We start from the raw sequence: 20,654 nt of genomic DNA on the forward strand, positions 1-20,654 counted from the left end.
AATGCGCTCACAGCGAAACAAAACATTGTGCGCGGACATGCATGCACACGCGCAGTCGGTCGCTGCGGACGCGTGCGATCGCTGCCATGAGGCTTCATTCTGTTATGCTCCTTTTGGTTATACAGACAACCACTATAAGAACATATTTAACATGGTTTACCCTCAGCTATAGTGTACTAGAATAATGTCCTAGTGACGCGACCGGGAAGGAGCGTGCGTGCCCCTTTCGGTTGACGCCACCAGGTGTCGCCACTGCGACCTTTTCTAGCAGATCTGCTGCTCTGATAACCGCTACTCTTGAGGCGGTCCGCGTTTCTAAGCGTTTCTTACGGACATGATTCTTTCATTATGACAGACAAGGATTGTATTTAACAAAGTATTGTGTAAAGGAAGCTTTTGAAGGCCACATCGATACTGTATAGCATTGACAACTTCGTCTGCTAGCGAAGTCCGGCGGTTTGATTACGCTCGTGGCAACGCCTGTGCCAGCTTGCAATTCACCGAGCTTAGTTTCGCTCATCTACTGCTTGAAAGCCAGTATATCTGAGCCTGTTTTGCTTCTATGCAGCTATATTTACTCCATTTAGGTCGCGTGCTTATCACTAATGACACGAAAGTGCGTAGCGACTTCGGCGTTGCGCTGGTAAGCACGAGGGCGTTGAATTAAATAACGGTCTCGTTGGCTGCATTTTCATGGTGGGCAAATACAAAAATATCCGTGTTGTTGCCGGTTATAAAACCCCACGTGGTCAGAATTATTCAAGTGGCCCTCCCCCCTTTACTGCATGCTTAATAATTTGATTGTATACCCCGGACTTTATTTTTGACTATACAATTGCGGAGGGGGGGCACAAACAAACTCAGTATTTCAGGAGAACATTCATTTGGGCTAGATGGTGCATACTTGAATTAGGAAGGAACGGCGCCAACTAAGACGATCACAAGAGGGGAGAACGACACAGGACAAGCGCTTGTCCTGTGTCGTTCTCCCCTCTTGTGATCGTCTTAGTTGGCGCCGTTCCTTCCTAATTCAAAAACTCAGTATGTTCCCCGAAATGTGAGCTCCTAAGAAATTCGCCGTCCACCGCATCTTCAGCACATACTATCAGAGCTCGTTGTCAGAAAGCCAGGTTAGCGTTTTTTTTTATTCACAGTGAAAGTGGCACAGCTATAAAGGAACCCTAAAGTGAACCTACCCTACACTGTAAACAAAAGTTAGCCGACATTGGGGTTTTTGCGGCTCATGAGCTTTGAAGACTACCTTGCACCAGAAAATTACTCTGGCATGCGGCAGTAAAATGCGTTACATTACATCGTTTTACTACCACCTCTGAGAAACGTAGTAAAAGGATGTCATGAGCCGGCTTTACGACGTACAGAGTTTTAGATCACGTGACCAAAAACCATCTATTGAGAGTTTAAAACCACGTGATCTGGAACCAAGCTGAAGAACACATGATTAAATACTACCACTTTACTCCCCAAGGTTGCAAGCTCCGCCCAATCCAGTTAAGCCTACGCTCGTCGACAGGCACGGCCGCGGCAGGAATGGTAAAGATCGATGCCGTGGCGGTGCATCCACCAGCGGAACGGCAGAACATTGGAAACTTGGAACGTATGTATACTACATACGTCGCGTAAGAGGTGTCTCAAGTGGACGCGGCTTCCTGCCGGCGCGCCGCCCGTTGCACGACCGACGAGCCGATCGACTGCATTGCGTCAGTGCGAACTCATCGAAAAATAATGTTCCGATTCCGCTCTGCACGGCGAACCGGCGTGGCCATGCTCGCATTCAGCGACAAAAATCGCCTCAAGAATTGTTCCTGGACCGATCCTCTCTACGGCAGGTAAATATCTTGCCGTTCGCGAGGGATACCGCCATCGGCCGGCAGCCTACAAACGGCGAGTTGTCGCGTCTGCTGCTCCGACCGGAAGCAAGCGTGTCGGTCAAAGTTCATTGCCAAGCACAAGCCCACTTTTTCATGCTTCTACGAGCGAGAAAACGACTGTTTCTTGTCCACTTTGAAGCTGTGAACGGAATCGTCACGACCCACTGTAGCACAAAATAAACAAAACGTTGGTTAGTTGTAGTGACAGTCAACGGAAAGCCTCACGCACTAGAAATAGATGCGATCATGTCGAGCGGTCTCGCCAATTCAAGGTGAGGGCACATAATCTCGTAAACACCACAGCTAGCGCTGTAGGAAGCGTGTATATGAGCGGTGATCATGAATTTGTGCTCAGTAGGCGTCAAAGAAGCCCGTAGGCCATCCACCATTGCAAGCAGACGGAGGTGCACGGACGGCGCGCTGATGGGCTCGTGTTCGCCAACTAAAGCGGGAGACACACGGTCCGATTCGGTGTCCGATCCGGCGTCCGACGCGCCTGAACGGCAGCCGGAATCGAGGTGTTTTGCCGTGCCGAAGCGCCGGATCGGACGTCCGGCGTGCGACAAACCGGGCAAATTTTCATCGTCCGATGTGTCCGACAACCGCACACTCCGCACCGTCGTTTGGCCGCAGCTGATGTGACGTTCTCTGACGTTCCCTCCACGGAGGCGGCGCTGGCAGGCCGGTTTCTCGCCGTCTTTTTTTTTTTTTTCCCTTGCCTGCTGCAGTTTGTTGCCGACACGAAATAGTTACCAGTTCAATAAAGTTATCTCGAACATGTGCTTATGATGCAAAACAGCGCCTAGTACACTAGCACTAAGCTACCGTCGAAATCGGGAGCCGCGACGCGAGGGCCTTTCCGCGGACAAACAGCACACACCGATCTCTATGCACCGACCGTCCGAGCGAGGCTGCTCGCTTCGCTTGCACGTTTGCCCTTCGCAACGACTGCGTCGAGTAAACCAATTGTATTTGATTACGGGCTACCTAAGTGCACAGCGTTAATTGTTTTGGCAAAAATAAGCCCTCTTCATCGAGCTCGGGCTGAAACAAGCGCCGTCGGCCGCAGCGTCCGCCTAGCTATGCCTGCCGGCCGTATCGCTGGCTGTTACCGGAGCCGTCAGTGGACAACGCGCCGTCGTGAAGTGTTCTGTCACTTGCAGGGGCATAATTTTATTGACAGTGTTCACGTAAAGCGAAGCAGTGTTGTGCAGAGTTTTTATATTGCGTTTCTCGACGTGAATCTGAACTCAAGCTGGGGGGGGGGGGAGGGGGAGGAGGGCTGGATCTGGGCGGAGCTTACGCGCCGCTCGACCGTTCGGATACACGCACGTTGGATCGGACGCCGAATCGTACCGTGTGTCCTCTGCTTAAAGCTCGCTCATGGTTGGGCGTTAGTCCCTGTATATTCTTTATAAATAAGGAAGCCTACCTAGGCACTGTAAACCCAACAATTGGGGCCTAAATGCCTGCCCTCCTCCCAGCTACAGTTTCGTTTGAGCGACAAAGTTTGATTTCGAAGGCCGTGCTTTTGCAAACTGCATGCGACTGAAGCGGTTGCGAGTCTTGAAGGCGACATCCGCTTCGTTTTTTTTATATATACAGTACATTTTCTTAAACTGCGTATAAAAAAGTGCATATTTATACAAAGTTAACACTTTTGGACCCAAGGAATTTGTTAAAGTGTCCCTACCGATTGTTGTTAGGAAAAAAACACGTAATTTTCTCATTTACGACACATTTTTCTAAAAACCGCAGAGTGGCGCCACTGCAGTATTTGTTTGGTCGACATACCACGTTGGCTGTCAGAAATTCACACTGCAGTAAGGCGGTATTTGAGATATATTTTAGAAGTGCCTAGACAAAATGTGCTCCTTGTCGTGTGCAGTAACCATCGCAAACCCTCTGGACTCGTGTAACGCCGTTAGTTCGCCGTGTGTTTCGTGCGATCTACCAGTGTCGACAGTGAGTGTCTTACTACAGCGCCCGTCCGAGAGCTGCCTTTGTTCTGCCCACGCTCCCGTGAAAAGTCTGGTACTGGAGCTTCGAATCGTAGTGTATGGAAGGCTGTTGAAGGTTGTGCTTTTGTGGAGCTGGAGTTCATCGGAAGTTCTACAGTGCTTGCGCCAGAAAGACGTCGGTGCCTCGGTACCTTTGAGACGAAGGAGCGTTGGCCAAGTCTTTTTGAAAGGTAAGCAAGTTTGGCCCTTGCGCGCATTCTTGAACTTATGATTTACGTAATGAACGTTGTGTACTAGCTAGAGCAAAGCGCTTTCTGATCGTAGGTTGGCCGTCTTGCTGTGCACATTTAGCAAGCAATTTCACGAAGGCTTCCTCTGATATTACAGCGTACTTGCATTCTGCTGTAAAATATACGCTACCCGCCTTGATTGCTATGCCTGAATGGGCACACAATTATGAAAACACTGAAAGTTCCTGTTCGTTCGGTAGTATTCTGGCAAGAAGTTATTCGTTATATATGCATTCCCGCAAGTAGAGTACATGTGTAATGTATCCGTCGATGTATCATGGGCTTCGCGCGTTGGCACACGATTCCTATGTTTGACGCTTAAGCGGATAGAAGCTTGTATGAAGATTTTTGTATGTATACAGTTTGGTTTGGAGGACCACGTCGCGAGAACCTGTGTATTGTTTATGTTATTGAGTGTCTTCGCGTATTTGTCTTCTATGTTGCAAAACCGACATACGCCGATATTACAGTAACGAAGTTTATTTTTAATCGAGACATTTCAGACACCGGCCTTTAAGAAAGACATAGACCAACCAATTCTTACGAACGGGATGCCAGCTCTTGCAATCGTAGGTTATACGGGAGTGCGTAATAAAGTAAGGACTGCGATTTTGTAGCGATACTTACCCCTCGATTCTATACCACTCTTGTCGCCCACCGCAAACGACCGGCTGTTCCAGTACGTAGCACGGGCCGGGGCGGCGGTCAGACCACTAACGAAAAGGAATAGCATCGCTACAAAATCGCGATCTAGCTTTCAGAATCCTTTTCATGTGCTCAATATTTTTGTTTAATCCAATGCGCCACGTTTTACTGCATATATGAGTTTTGTTTTCGATTGTCCTGGTAGCCTGCTGTTGCTGATTTCGTTCCTTCCTGAAACTTCACTTGTTACAAAATATCAGTGTAACCTCCTTAGATATAACAAAGAGACATTTGTGCAACCAGGCGCAAATTCATGCAGCTGGCTGTGTGAGACTCTTTGCAATTCCACATGACACTGGTAAATCACAAATTCCCAGGTTCACAGCACAATAAATTAAACATTTCTTACTTTTGAAGGCTATGCGGATTCTGGAGGCATCCCTACATCGAGCAGGAACCTGCTGCACTGCTGGAAGCTGGACAGCACGACAATAAAGCACGTGATCTGTGTGCTTTCTCAAAGGTGCGTACAAAACTGGCGCTGCCTTTCGAGTTGTAGGATACATTTGTGTTATATGCAATCATTTTACTGTATTGCCATTTTCAGGATTTCTAGTGGCTGATCACGAATTTTATGTTTTGGTGGAGTGCCCTCAGTTTAATGAATTTACCTAAAGTAGCCTCCTCTGAGTTAAATATAATTGGGCGCTTGAGTAATTATGCCTTATATACTCCATATAGACTATATTAATCTAGCCAAAATGCCTTTTTAAGAACCATGAATTCAGATTTCGTGCCTTGAATAAGGTGCTCTAGAGTGTCTAGAAAAATGCGTTGTACCACCTAAAGACATGGTTTACGCAAAAGTGCCTTAAGCAATGCTTTCGCACAAAAGTTGTATCATCAAGAGTTTCAGAGAAGCCTGTGTGGTCGGTATGAAACATGACAAAGACAGACATAGACCAACCAAATACAACAATAAAAGCAATACATTTTGGCTTCCATATGGAAGCCTTGTTCACAATAAGACTAAAAAAAGTGGAAGTGCATATTTAATTATGTAAGTTTTAGCATAAGATGGGCATGGGTTCCTTGGTTTCAGATAAACGTGTGTCCTGTTGATTGCATCTCCAGGGAATCCGGGTACAGGCATGGCTTCCAATTTCTTTCCTGGCCGATTATGCTAGACACTATCCAGTCACTATTGTGTTTAGTCATTGCTGCATGCTCCACTCCAAGCATTTGATGCCACTCTTTTCTCATCCACATCGTTCTGATGTTGGCGTAGCCATTGCTTAAAGTTGCCCATTGCTCTAATGTAGATAGTATTCATATACACATGTTATGTTTCAAAGGTCAGAATTCATGTCAGTAAAATTTTTGATACGGTTTGTTACTGGGATTGCTCTCTTGTTGGTTTAGCTTCTTGTCGGGTTCTTATGGATTTGATTTTGTGCACAATGAGATGTTACACACAGGCCTTGCATACACATGAAAAAAAGCTTTACAGCAGAGATAACATATATGCATGGGCATATATATGTGTCAATAAAATACTCGAGCCTCATTTCTGCCGACAGGAAAAGAAGTTATTTCTCCTCGAGGCCATGACTGCTTGCAATAATGAACCTTCAAGAAACGGTTTTCTTTAATCCGTATTTTTGATATCTAAATGCTTATGTGGCATGTACAAACTGCTTGCATCAATTTCTCATTGGGATGAGGGACCTAAATTTTAAATTTGAGTAATAATTGCAATAAATAACTCATTTCACCTGTCTTCTTATGACTCTAAAATTCTATGCTTCTACCTTGCCAAACCTGTTATGAAATTAGTTTGATGAGGCCCAATATACAGGGCTTTCTAAATTGAAGGTATCAGTACCTATTAAAAACTGTGCTAAGAAAATGCTGCTTGTGTATGTGGTTTATTCATTTCTCAGACAAAAGCTTTACACCCAAGTGCAGTCAGTAAATCGAAAACAAGTGCGTCTTGTTCAATAGTTCTCGAGCACTTGTGCGTCACTATAGTCGGATACAAATTTAGAAAACAGGGGAGGCCCCGCCCAGATTAATGAAGCGCGACGTCCGATTGCCTCCGCGACTAAAATAATCCCGCTCAAAAAATCGTGCTTAGGAAACGCGCAATTCTCAGTATAAATAAAGACTTTGATGACTGGTTTAGTAGAGCTCTCATGTGCTACAGCACATGCCAGATCGCGACAGAAAAATAACCCCATGCCTTCCACAACGCTGCCCGTCGTCTGCTCTTTAGCTTCATTGCAAGTGGCAAAAGTAGAAAGAGCAACTCTGCATGGCATTTGTGCTTGTTTACATGTACACGGCCCATTTACTACTCCTGTTCCGAGCTTCAAATGAATCAGTTGCTACTGAACCAGTACTTATATAAAACAATGCATTTATCGCAACCATTACAAACCCAAGATGCTCGTATGTGTCAGCGAAAGCACCGTGTTAAAGGTGAGGAGGGAGGTCACAGCTTCGCATATTTCAGGTGGCAAACTATCGACGCCCTCGCGAAAACGCCCACAAAATGTGGAGAAAAGAAGAAGCAGCACGAAGAAGGACACATGTGCGCTGAGGTCGTGTGCACGATTTCTTTCACCACAACGAGATACCGACGATCGAGATCTCACTAACGAGTTCTCGAAGCGTATATTGTGTTATGTTTGTGCCCTGGGATTTGCCTGACGGAAGGCCAGTGCTATGGTTTGTCGACTGTGGAGGCAGCATTCATCCCCGCATGGTGCCTGCCTGCTTCGGACACGACTACGTGCACGGCGTCCACGACGGAAGCAGCCACCGGATCATGGACTGCTATTCGCCCCCCCCCCCCCTTGTCCGGCGGCGCCCACACCACAAACGACTCCCGCTGTGTTTGGGACAGTTTCCAAAGGAGGGCTTTGTTTCGACCCGGTGCCTTGCAGTTGGTTCCCTTTGTCCTATGCGGGCCATAAAACTTGCCCGGCGCACCATTCTGACCGACCGCCAAATCGTCCTGACGCCGCAGCGCGGTTCAAGGAAGCGCCGGCCACTGAGAGCGGCGTTAGGACCCTGGAGGCTGCCCGGACCCTTTCTCTCGCGACCTTGTTTCGTCCTTGGGGACTGTCTGGGGGATCTTTGGACGGAGGGTTGTTATTTAAGCAGCTTGCAGCTGCTCTGTTGGTCTCTGTCCTGATAACGACGACAACATGTAAACATTGTATAAAGAATTATTCGCAGAGAAAACTCTCCTCCTTTCTGACTCTGCGTGAAGCGAGGTCCAGATCTCCTGCCAGCCACACATACCTCGGCAAGCGCAACAATGGATCTCCCATCACTGAAGCGGTGTACTGTGTGTCAAGCACAGCAGCCAAGCATTCTCCCGTGACCTCTCAAATAAATAAGCGGTTCATTTGATGACATATTCCTTCTAATGGAAGCCCAATTCTGAAAAAGCAACGTCCTGCACAGATCATGCTCAATATAAGCGTTGGCATGGAAACGTGCCGAAATGCCGGAAAATCTGAATGCAAATGCAGTTATTAACTCTGAATAACTATGTGGGGCCCGAAATGCTCATTCGGGCAGCCACTGTCCAGCTTCACACGAAAAAGCAGTAGTCAACGTGAATGAAATTGACAGCCACTCTTAGCAGCCTGCACGCCAAAGCACATTGTGCTTTGTGTGCAGTTGTGCTGCCCCTACTGTTTTTTCCAGCCCGTTGAGATGAATAATGCCAATGTCAGAAGGCCCAAAATACTCTATTGGGCAGCCACTTATGAGCATGACGGGCCCTGTGATGAAATAACAGTCATCAGGGCACGCTTCAAAGGCACCTTTAGCAGTCTGCACGTCAAAGCCCAGTCAAGCCGTCACCACTGTTGGTGAAACGGCAGCAATCAATGCGAGAATGACAGCCACTGTTGGCAGCTTGCATGCAAACACACATTCATGTGGTGGCATTGTTTATTTTGGTTACCTGGCCTAGGCAAGTAATGCGAATAAGAGAACAATTATCAAACATCATTAGCTTAGTTAGGCCCAATATACTCAGTCGGGTAGCTATTAATAGACGAGAAAACCATGGCCAGGCGGCGCTACTGCGCCTCTCCTGACAGCGCCCCAATGTGGAAACGCCAAGCAGCGCGGTCGCGTCGAGGCGTATTCTCCGCTTCGTTTACATTGTGCCGTCCGCGCTTTTCTTCGCTGCTCGTTCTCACGGCGCTCCGTTTTCGACGGCGGCAGATCGCCTGCTTGCGCAACAGCGATGCAAAGATTGCCGTGCGGTTTCAAGACGGTTGCCGACGCTGACAGCTTTTTTTCGTGGCGGCAACCTCACGATAGGGGAGCGTCTGCTTCCGAACGTGTACGGCGTTGAACAAATTGTGGACGGTGATGTGAGAGTGAAAGCCAAGTGCGTGTCACAGGTGTCCGACAAGATCGTAGACGACGTCGAGTTAGAGGTACGCACCATGTTCAGAAATTTAGCCACTTTTATTTCAATTACAACATAAGTCACACTGGCAGCAGGAACTTCTGTTGTCATACTACTCGATCACTGCAGATCCATTGGGCTGCTTCTTGACGGTTCCGTCACTTCACAAAGGCATGTTCTGGAGTCTGTTTCACACGTGTCTTGCTGCTGCTCAAGAGCTGCGTCGCTGCAGTACGAGAGCACATGTCCCAGTGGTGCTGACTGCTGAGAAGACTGTTGTGATTGCCATTGGTCTGTTTGGCGCCGCTTCCATCTGCATCGCATATAAATGAAACAGTGTGTGTGCCTATTTGTTGTGGGGATTAAATTACTCCCAATAATATGTTTGCAAAGGTACCGTTCCTGTGATTGTGTGCATATATTATTCTACAAGAGTGGTACCACTACAAGTTATGATACTTGCACACTTAGATACTTAGAAAGCATGGGCAAACAACAAACATAACGCGCACGTCTCGAGCGGCTGCTTTCCGATCTGCCGCTTCCCGACGCACGCGACGACCGCGGCTTGCATTAAATACGGTCTGCTACCGCACAAAAGTAGCGCGCGGCCCCTTTCGTTACCTGCACAACTAGTAATTTAAGTTGCAGCGTTTGGAAAAGGGAAATAATTCTCTTGAGCTCGTCCATGCCAATCGCGAGGGAAGGCACAGTGCAATCAAATAAATTCGGGGTTCTAAGTGCCAAAACCATGCCAAAACCACGAAATCATTATGAGGCCCGCTGTAATGGGGAGTCTCAGGAATAATTTTAACCTCTGGGGGTTCTTTAACGTGCACAAAAATCAAAGCACACGGTAACAAGGGTGTTCTTGCATTTTGCCCCTATCGAAATGCGGCCACCGTGGCTGGGAATAGAGCACGCGTCGTAGAGCTTAGCGGCGCAACACGCATGAATTTACCGCTAACAAACGGCGGATGCCACCACAATTCAACAACGCGACACGACTAAACAAACGGCCGAGCACTAAAAACAGGCATATGACTATTCCGCTTTCAAGATATTACACGCGAATGCGAAAGTATGAGACTTACTTGACTCGGCCGCGCACTGCAGTTGTCCATGCTTGTCGTCTGCCGTTCTCGTACCACTTCCCAGGAAATCTGTAGAACTTCACGGGCGGCGTAGGACCTTTCGTGTTTTCGAGGCTGCTGTGGCAATCGACAACACATCAGTATTGCGTGCCACCTTTCCTGGCTGATGAGGTCGCACTCGGCATCGCAAAAACCACGCGCACGAGCGCTCCCGCCGTACAGAACACGGGCGCGCGCCAGCGCAGCGACGACCCTCGAAACTTCCATCGGTCCGCTAGGGGAGCATTCGGCGCTGGTGCCGCGCGGGCAAACTTTAGGTTGCCTCGTCTATAGCAGTAGTCGAGGGCACGCTTGAAAGGCACCATTAGCAGTCGGCACATCAAAGCGCAGTCAAGCCGTCGCCACTGTTGGTGAAATGGCAGCAATCACTGTGAGAATTACAGCCACTGTTGGCAGCTTGCATGCAAACACTAATTCATGTGGTGGCATTGTTTATTTTGGTTACCTGGCCCAGGCAAGCAATGTGAATAAGAGAACTATTATCAAACATCATTAGCTTAGTTAGGCCCAATATACCCAGGCGGGTAGCTATTAATAGCAGCAGTCAAGGGCACGCTTGAAAGGCACCATTAGCAGTCTGCACGTCAAATCACAGTCATACCGCAGCCATTGTTGTATTTGTTTATCTGACCGGGCAAGTAATGTAAGCACATGTAAGCCAATGTAAGCACAATTATTCACCCTGAATAGCTCTGCTAGCATTGTGCTAAAAATTGCTGAGTGAAGTTGAATGTGTTTTATTGAGGCAATTATTTAATTTACAAGCCATCGGCATGTCGATCAACGGCCAGGTTCAGACAATGTCATTTGTGAAGTAATAAATGGTGAAAGTTGCAAAAGCTCTCAGTGCACTACTTTGCTGGGCTCCATTCATTGAAAAATGTCTTTGCAACGGCGAATGCGTCAGACAGAAATCACACCCCACTGCACATTGTTATTCGTGCTGAAAATTTTCGCCATCATATGTGATAGGCAGCGAAACCGTTTGTTTACTAAGACTGAATGCATGAAAAATGCAACAGCATAGCAAGGTGTTTCACAATATGCAGCCTTTCATGTGCACTTCTGGCTAGCTGCCACATGCACTGACGCATAAACATGAACAGAGGTAAGAGGCAAAGTTACTGTGCAACCCACATGACGCTTTTAAAAAAATGTATCTCTAAACCTTTCTGTTTTGATAGGCGATCAAAATTTGTTTTGAGCAAGTTGGTTAATCACATTGCAGCAACAACACAAGAAACAAGGACAGAAAACGCAGCGAGTAGGCAGATTGAGAAGACGAGGTAGACCAGTGAGAAAGGTTTTAATGAGATGGAAGAGACCAGTCCTGCAGTGTACAGGAGTTAGTGCTTTGAATGAGATTGGCTAATGAAAATGTGTAAGGACTTTCCTGAAAGAAAACTATCAAAAACAAATGCTAATATAAAATGAAAGGACAAATATGAGTAAGTGCAAACACGCATGGAAGCAGGAACGCTGGCAACACAACTTATGCGTGACTGTGCCACAGCACGCATTCTACAGCTTGCGTGCGCGGTGAGCACTGGTGGAAAGAAATCAATCGACGGTGCTATACACACTCTATACACGCTCGAACACCGCCGTTAGACGCTCGGCTATCTCACTGTTGACAACGATCACTCACGCTAAGTTGACGGCGACAAATCTTTGCATTGGAGGCTTCTTTGTCAAATATTTTCTGTTGAGACGCTCGTAGGTTTGTTTCATGCGCGCACGCTTTTCTAATTTCTCCTCAGAATGGTTTTGCTCCATCACTTTACCCCGTCCGACGAAAAAATGCAGCGAAACGGTACACGAACTCACCCGCCGCTGACAGCAGGCACCAGACTTTGGCAAACTTTTCTTGTCCTAACTTCACTCAGGAGCGAAATAAAAAAGACATGAAACAAACAGGCAGGATGTGTGTTTGCAGCAGTCGCCGAGGCATCCTGTTTTCAGGCAAAGCGTAGCGCAGCATCAGCGATGCTCGCTGCAATGTTTCTTCGCCGGATCACGGCTTAGAATAAACGCACGCAGCACAGATGCCGCATTGTAAGCTCGCAGTAATATTTCCGGCATGATAGAGAATGACAAACAGTTTGGGAATTCACTGTGACGAGGCATTGACACGCACAGCTGACGCGACTTGGCTCAGTTCGAAGCCCGGGCGGCCATCTTCGACGGCGGGCCACCGGCCGTCCGGCGCATGACGTCAGTCCAGAGTGCGCACCCATTAGTGGATGCTCGTGTGCATCCGCCTCGGAGGAGTAAACGCCCCTGTTTTTCTAAAGTTGTATCCGACTATAATCGAGCACATCTTGACTCTTGGCCTAATACTAAATCGGGCTTGAAGCTTTCAGTGTGTGCTAATCGCTAGAACAGCACCAGATTTCATTCTGTGCCAAGGGGTGGAACGCATTTGCTCAGAGCTAGGCAGATGAATGTCTTTCTTTTGCATTGAAGTTCTCAATACTTTCTAGTCTTAGGTGAAAGTACACAGCTCAGCACAACGCATGTATGGTATACGTAAGGGTACTTTGTTCTTTAAACCGTATCAACAAGAAGCAGCTACTTCCGTTTTTGCAAACCTTACCTTATTTCCTAACCTTTCCTTGATCAAAAGTGTAGAAAATTAATCTGTGCTTGTTCTGTTGTTTCACAGGTAGACATCGGCGACGGTGTATATGGTGAAAAGGGCCTGCTGAAGAGGCTGCGCCTGGATGCTAACAACTCGGGCTTTCAGTTTGCGGGGGGGCCTCCTTAAGGCTCCTTTTACAAAAGAAGAGGTTGAAGGGAGGCGCTACACATGGATGCGCAGCGATTGTTTGTGAGAGCGTCACTGGCCTGCCTTTTCGCTTTGTTCTGGGTTTTCCACGTTACCTACTCGAAAAAGGCCCACAGGATTTTGATATTTATTGAGCACTGCTTTCTGGACTTTTGCTACACAAAGCCGCAGGTGAAAGCATTGGATTTAGTCAATTTTTACAAGAACTATTGCTAGGCAAAAAAATTTTCAGATGCATATCCTCAAGAAAGTTTCTGTCAAAATTATTTTGCCTAACAAAAGCACTCGTGGGTTCTGTGGCTGACAGGTTGCCCAAGCCATGTAGCACAGTGCTTGCTTTAAAGGGACACGAAAAAGAAAATTTATTTGAGCTTTATTAAATCATTCTTCTACAACACCGAAAAAACAACTCCCACCAGATAACTTGCAAAAACGAAAACTGGTGTCGCCACCACCACCTTATAGTTCCTGCACCAGCTCGCTGTGATATGGAATTTGACGGTGTCTGTTCGGGTCTAGCTAATGTTCTACTGGCCAATATTGATGAATTCTGTTGTAAAGGTGTCAAAGAATATACTTAGTTGAAGTATGACTCCACACTGATGAGCGGGCACTGCATAAAACTTGAAAAATGAAAGTTAAATCTTCATTTTCTCTTCTAATAATCCTCTTATTGCCACAATGTTCATGAATACAGTTCTGAAAGATTGTTTTATCAGTATAAAATGATTTACTGTTTCACTTTAGTATTTCTGTAATGGACCTTCAGCAACAAAATGTGTGTTAGTATTCCACAGGTATTCTCAGCGGGGGCAAAAGCACCAGCAGCATGCTCAATGATTCTGTACCAACTGATAACTTGAAGGATGTCCTGTGCCACTAGGGTTAGGCCAACGTGGCTCTGTGTTAATCATAAGTGTATTATGCAAAACTTAATGGCCCAGAAATTGGTAATTCAGGAGGGAGTTGAATTAGCAATTTTTTTTTCTTTATCATGGACTTCTCACATTACACTTTGTCACAACGCATTCACTTTAAAGTAACTGGAGAATAAGGTGGTTTGGTATTCAGACATGCCTTCTCTGTGTAAACAGTGTTAGATGAGCAATACAAAGATACACCATAGATGCTGACTGGCAACATGAAGGGGTTTGAGGGCAGCTACAAATATACATCCTTGTAGTCGTACCTATAGCACCATGTTCAATTTGTCACACAAGCATATGGCATCCATCACAACTGCATGCCTAGAAACGGACAAGGGCAACACGCTCAATTCCCTTTTAGTCTATCTAAGAAGCACTACAATTTTTAGGCAACGAAATTGAAATCTGGCTTGTACCCATAAGTACAGTCGCCGACCGTTTATTCGGACCTCACGGGGACTGCGGAAATGTCCGAATAAACAGGTGTCCGAAAAAGCAGATTAAGGGAAAAAAATGAAATCCTTTATTTCCACGCACTTATTCGGGCTCGGCAGTAGGCTTGAAGAAATCGTGAATGCGCCGTTGCACGCTGTTCCGTTTACGCGCAGTCAGACAAGCCTGAATCTCGGAGAGGGTCGTACGGTCACTATAGGCGGCTGAAAGCACAGTTACTGCTTGTACACGCTCCGCAGGCGACGGCAGCGTAGCACATGGTGCGTCAACTTCCGACTCGGTCATCGTCCGGCGGTGCAGCAGAAACCTGACGAATGATATAGCCGTCGTCGAGTTCTGCGCATGTCAGTACAGCAGTGTCGGCACCTGTGAAACTGTCAATGAGACGGTGTCCGGAATCGCAATGCAACCACTGCGCAAGTCTCGGCAGAACATTTTCCGCGTCGGTAGGGAGCACATCGGAAGGCGACAAATCTTTTAGGCCTCCCGGCACCCGCTTGCCGGCATTCCGCAGCGCAGTCTGCGCGGGCACTGTCGGCGCCATTGGAGACTTGACGCGATGTTTCCGTATGCCGCGTTAATCACCGAAACCTCGACACAGCACGCAAAGCAAACACCACCGCGCCGACACCAGTCACACAAACGAAAAAACGCGGCCTGCTCGCAGCGTCGCGCGCGAAGAAACAAACAGCTGCTGGATTGTCTTGACATGGCTTACTAAGCTGAAACCGGAACTGCTGCAGAGCCACTCTATCGAACTAGGCAGAAACGATGATGATGAGCGGGAATTTCCAGTAGCGCCACTTCGTGGGGCACCAAGGAAGCTACGTTCAAAACAAAAATGGCGTTCAGCCAGTCAAACCATGTACCGGGTTGAGTCGGTGCATGGTGCTCTCGACCGAGTTGGGTCAAAGAGTGTCCGAAAAATCAGACGAGAGGTTGCGAGGTGTCCGAACTTTCGGCAGTTGTTATACATTATGGTCTATGGGGAGAATGGCGGTGCCGCGAAGCTGACCGAATAATCGGGCATGTCCGAATTTTTGGAGTCCGGAAAATCGGTCGGCGACTGTACTGCAATACAGTTGTGCAACGTGTTCCTCTTGTGTGGAAAACGGGCTGCATATGTTTTCTTTGAGCACAAGGGGGAGTGGTATCAGTTAGAGCCCCTCCATCCACGTGCCACTGCCGCTTTCTTAAGTAGCGACAACCTTTGTTGTGCGCCGCCTTTCCCCTCACACCAAATCCGGTTCCAGCATTTCCAGTTTAAAAGTTTCCGGTTCCGGCGTTACCGCTTCCTGAAGTTGTGCTGCGGGAATTTCCGCTTTGACTGCCGATGCTGAGACGCCCACGCGTGCTTAGCAGAGCTGTGGGAGTCACCATGAGAAGAATGCAAAGGCGACAAGCTGTTGTATTCCGCTGAAGTAGTAATTCGTGGTCGCTGTTTTCTAAATGCACGAAAAACGGCAGTGGTCTCCAAGCGCCCAGGCACTACATTCCACTGTACGTTGTCTCTCGTGGCACAACCCGTCGCAGGTTGACGCGAAACAGCGAACACGATCAGATCGCTGATTGCAATAGGCGGTGGTACTTGGATGGAATCGCATTCACAGTTTAAACCGCAGCTGGTGCAATTAAAGCCTCTCCATCGACGCGAAAGTAAACAACGTTAAGAAAAACATAGCGTTACTTCCACTCGGAACAGGAAGCTGCAGCTACGGAAATTCCGCTTGACACCGGAAGCTAAGGGGGTGAGTGGCAGAGGAGCGTGGAGGAAGAGGGTAGGTTGGCGGTACTTAACCTGGTCAGCGGAAACGTGTATGGAGGGGCTTTAGTATCAGTTAATGGCTGTTTTCACATATATGTTTTGTCGTGTGTATTAGCAATCACCATTTTCCTTATCTGAGTGAGGTCATTTTTTAGAAAGTTTGAAAGTTTATAGAACATGTTGCTCATGTTTGTTGCAGTTTTCTTCCTAACTATCCATTCATTGCACTGTGCACCCATGTCTTGGGCAACTAGCTGTTTGAAGGTCAGTATGCTATCGATGGGTCTAATGGTAATCTCTAGTGCCCTCTCATTTGCTTGTTGCAATACTGAAGAGTTTTGTATATTGTGTCACTTGTTTATTTTCACTGTACTTTAGTTTCACTACATCTTGAATGTGTTGTGATAGTTTTTCTTTTGCAATGAAAGATATGGTGGACAGTTGCCAACACTAATGTGATAGTATGAATGCTTGCTGTATTTATCACAATTGTTTCATTTCGCTGGGGCACTAATGGTCATTAGCAGCAGATGCTAGCTGCCCTTAAGTGCAATGTTTTTATGTTGCATAGTATTGTTCATGATCCATTGAATGCACTGCACGCGCATGTTGTGGACAACTGCCTGTTTGAAGAAATTGTCTGCATATTCAGTGGGTCTAATGTGAACATCTCTACTACTGACTTAGCTTCACTACATCTTGAATGTGTTGTGATAGTTTTTATTTTGCCGTGACAGATGTGGTGGGCAGTTGCCGGCACTAATGTGATAGTACGAATGCTTGTTGTATTTACCACATGGTTGTTTCATTTCGTCTGAGGCACTAGTGGCCGTTAGCAGCAGATGTCATTTGGCCTTATGTGCAATATTTTTATGTTGCATAGTTTTGTCCATAATCATCCATTGAATGCACTGCAGACCCATGTTCTGGACAACTGCCTGTTTGAAGGAATGATCTGCATATTCAGTGTGTCTAATGTCAACATCTCTAGTACTGCCTGTGTATTTGTGAGTTAGATTTTGTATTGTGTGTCATTTTGTTTTCACTGTGCTTTAGTTTCACTACATCGTGAATGCGTTGATAGTTGTTTTTTTTGCAGTGAGAGATATGGTGGGCAGTGGCCGGCACTAATGTGATAGTACGAATGCTTGCTGTATTTACCACATGGTTGTTTCATTTTGTCTGGCGCAGTAATGGCCATTAGCAGCAGATGCCATTTGGCCTTAAGTGCAATATTTTTATGTTGCATAGTTATGTTCATACTAATCCATTGAATGCACTGCACACCCATGTTCTGGACAACTGCCTGTTTGAAGGAATGACCTGCATATTCAGTCAGTTTTATGTGAACGTCTCTAGTACTGACTGTATATTTATCAGTTAGATTTATTGTATGTTGCTTGTTTTCACTGTACTTTAGTTTCACTACACCGTGAATGCGTTGATAGTTGTTTTTTTTTTGCAGTGAGAGATATGGTGGGCAGTGGCCAGCACTAATGTGATAGTACGAATGCTTGCTGTATTTACCACATGGTTGTTTCATTTTGTCTGGCGCAGTAATGGCCATTAGCAGCAGATGCCATTTGGCCTTAAGTGCAATATTTTTATGTTGCATAGTTATGTTCATACTAATCCATTGAATGCACTGCACACCCATGTTCTGGACAACTGCCTGTTTGAAGGAATGACCTGCATATTCAGTGAGTTTTATGTGAACGTCTCTAGTACTGACTGTATATTTATCAGTTAGATTTTATATTGTATGTTGCTTGTTTTCACTGTACTTTAGTGGGATTGCACATTGAATGTGTTGTGATGTATTTTATTTTGCTATGAGAGATCTAATGGGCAGTTACCAGCCCCCAGTCTGTGTGTTAGTACAAATATTTATTATGCTTATCACAGTATCTTATAAGGCTATAGTTTTGTGATGATTAACTCATGCCTGACTTTTTTATGAGAAACATGTCAGAACTAATAAACAATCCCTCATGCTTGGGATCCATGAAATCGTCTTTGTAATCTTTCAATTGTCTTCGAAATATTTCCACATCAGGCCCAAGAAACTCCAGAACGGGCTTGAAAAATTACTCTCGGAAAGAACCGAGAAAACCCGATGAACGAGGTAAAAAAATACTCCGAGATCAGCTCCAACAAACCACAGAATGGGCTTGAAAAATTACTCTCAGGTAGAGCTACGAAACCTTGATAACGAGGTAAGAAAATACCCCGACATCAGTACCAACAAACTCGAGAATAGGCCTAAAAATAACTCCCAGGAATAGCCTAGAAAACTGGATGAATGAGGTAAAAAAATACTCCCACATCAGAACCAAGAAACTCGCGAATGGGCTTGAAAAATAACTCTCAGGAATAGCCTCTAGAACTTCGTGATGGCAGTAAAAATATGGTCCCACTATCGTCCCTAAAAACCTTCCCACAGATTAAAAAATTACTCTCGTTTCTACATACAAAAACCTTGGTCAGCATGGTAGTAAATTTTTACCTCGACTGGTACGTAGTAAAAAAAACCCAGAAACGGGAATGCGATACAGGACGAGCGGTTTACTCCCGTTTCGCGTTATTTTTGTTTAGTGTGTAGACACCGAACATCTAATCAAGGTATAACTATTACTGTTAAAACACAACCAAAAACAACTTGTAGCATGTAGTTCTAGGTACATCGATTGAGCTTAACATATTTCGATGCCTGGCGCCTTCTTTCATTACACCTTTTCACGCTCTTTGTGAAGAAATGTAGCTTGATTGTCATGTAGAAGGCAGTGAGTTCTACTGTCACAGATTCGCAGTGATCAGGGCAGCCAAGCTGATGCTACCGCCTTGCTTTAACAACATTTAAAACATCTAAAACACTGTCTGCGTGCAACTCAAGAAGACTAAAACAAGTTGTGAAGTCTTTCTTCAAGTTGACCACAGACTGGTACAGAAGGGAGGCAGGATATAAGAAAACACCGTTGCCTTTCATATGGGTAAACTCTGCAAGCCTCAAATTTCCTACTGCCTCTTTGGTGATCAGTAGCAAGTTCAGGCAGGCTTCGCAGTCTGTCTTTAAAACGAACAATGCCGCTTTCGGAGCACCCGGATAACCACTGTGGCAGCCCGGAGCGTAGCAATGGGAGTCCGTCTTTCTTTTTGGCATCGTGCCTCCTGCGGTGCAGTACATGCAGAGAGACGCCTTCTTTTTCAAAACATCCATTGTTTTTCACCAGAATGACCACGTTGAACGTAACACGGCTCGGAAAATACACAGAGCAAACAGCCGCAGAGCGTGTCTGACCCAGCCCAACCACGCAACAGCAGCTAGAAAAAGGCACAGCCGCGCCACCAGCGGCGGCTACTGGCGTTTCCTTCAACCGGCCCATTGCCTCTCCCTCTTGCTCGCGCCACTAGGACATTATTCTAGTACACTATTCCCTCAGCGTTTCCCTACCTTTCATGCAAAAGACGCCGGTTCAGGAGACACCATCGCCGCGACGCGCGCATGCAGTGGCGTTTACTGTACTAATCGGTAAAGAGATAGCGTCTGTAAACGACTCTGTGCTTTCAGTTTGGCCAAGGTTATTATATCGACAGTGTAAAGCTTCCCTCATTTTGGGAGTACTTAAATAAATGTCCAGGAGGGCTACCACGTGGTATTTTTATTGAGCGCCGTAAGCGAAACCTATGAGCAGCGCGCCGCGTGATCCCTCATACTACGCAGGGGAGGCGCGTCCGACAGATGGTGATTCCGTAACTCATCGCCACCAATATCCCAGTAAAGCCGCCACGGAACGAGTGCAAGGCGAGGAGGTCATCTTATCAAAGGAGACACCACCCGTTAGCGCGGCGCCGGCTCGGGAGCTACGTACGCGACGAGCGGCTCCCTTCTAGCTGCGGCGGGGAGCAGGCTGACGTCACGCGTCGTTATAGCGACGGAAAGAGCTGACGTCACACCACTTGCTAAGTGCAGCGCCGGCTCTGGGAGGGCCACGGCATACGCGACAAGCGGTTAGACCTGGCGTAGTATTTGCTTTCGCAATAAAACTGGATTCGCCTTCGTCTGCGCCATTCGCACTTAGAAATGTTTAAAACATGGTAGCTATGTTGCTTTCGTTTGCTGCAACACGTCAAAGCGCAACCTTCGAGAATGGCTGTCAGGCAAGCAACGGAGCCATAAGGGCATTGAACGACTCGGAAAACTAACAGCTATCTTTTTGCAAAGTACCGGCAAGAATATAGCGGTGGCAAGTGCAACATTTTGTCTCAAAAATTTTCAACTTAGCACTTAGCATTAGCATGTTAGCTCAATTAGCGTTAGCAACATTGGTGACGCATATGTAGAGAA

At 46.6% G+C, this 20,654-nt stretch overlaps 1 protein-coding gene and 1 long non-coding RNA gene across 2 annotated transcripts in view; both read left to right on the top strand.

Annotated features, from left to right (window-relative positions):
* LOC135910230 (uncharacterized) overlaps window positions 1-20,654 on the top strand; it is a 164,709-nt gene that overhangs the window by 84,102 nt on the left and 59,953 nt on the right. The gene's annotated exons all lie outside the window — the stretch shown is intronic.
* Window positions 3,791-13,575, top strand: LOC135910234 (uncharacterized). The gene is made up of 3 exons (XR_010566954.2): window positions 3,791-4,080; window positions 5,203-5,308; window positions 13,043-13,575. It is a non-coding gene; the product is annotated as an uncharacterized lncRNA (long non-coding RNA).

This window comes from Dermacentor albipictus, chromosome 10 (assembly GCF_038994185.2).
Source record: "Dermacentor albipictus isolate Rhodes 1998 colony chromosome 10, USDA_Dalb.pri_finalv2, whole genome shotgun sequence".
In the NCBI taxonomy this organism is placed as follows: domain Eukaryota; kingdom Metazoa; phylum Arthropoda; class Arachnida; order Ixodida; family Ixodidae; genus Dermacentor; species Dermacentor albipictus.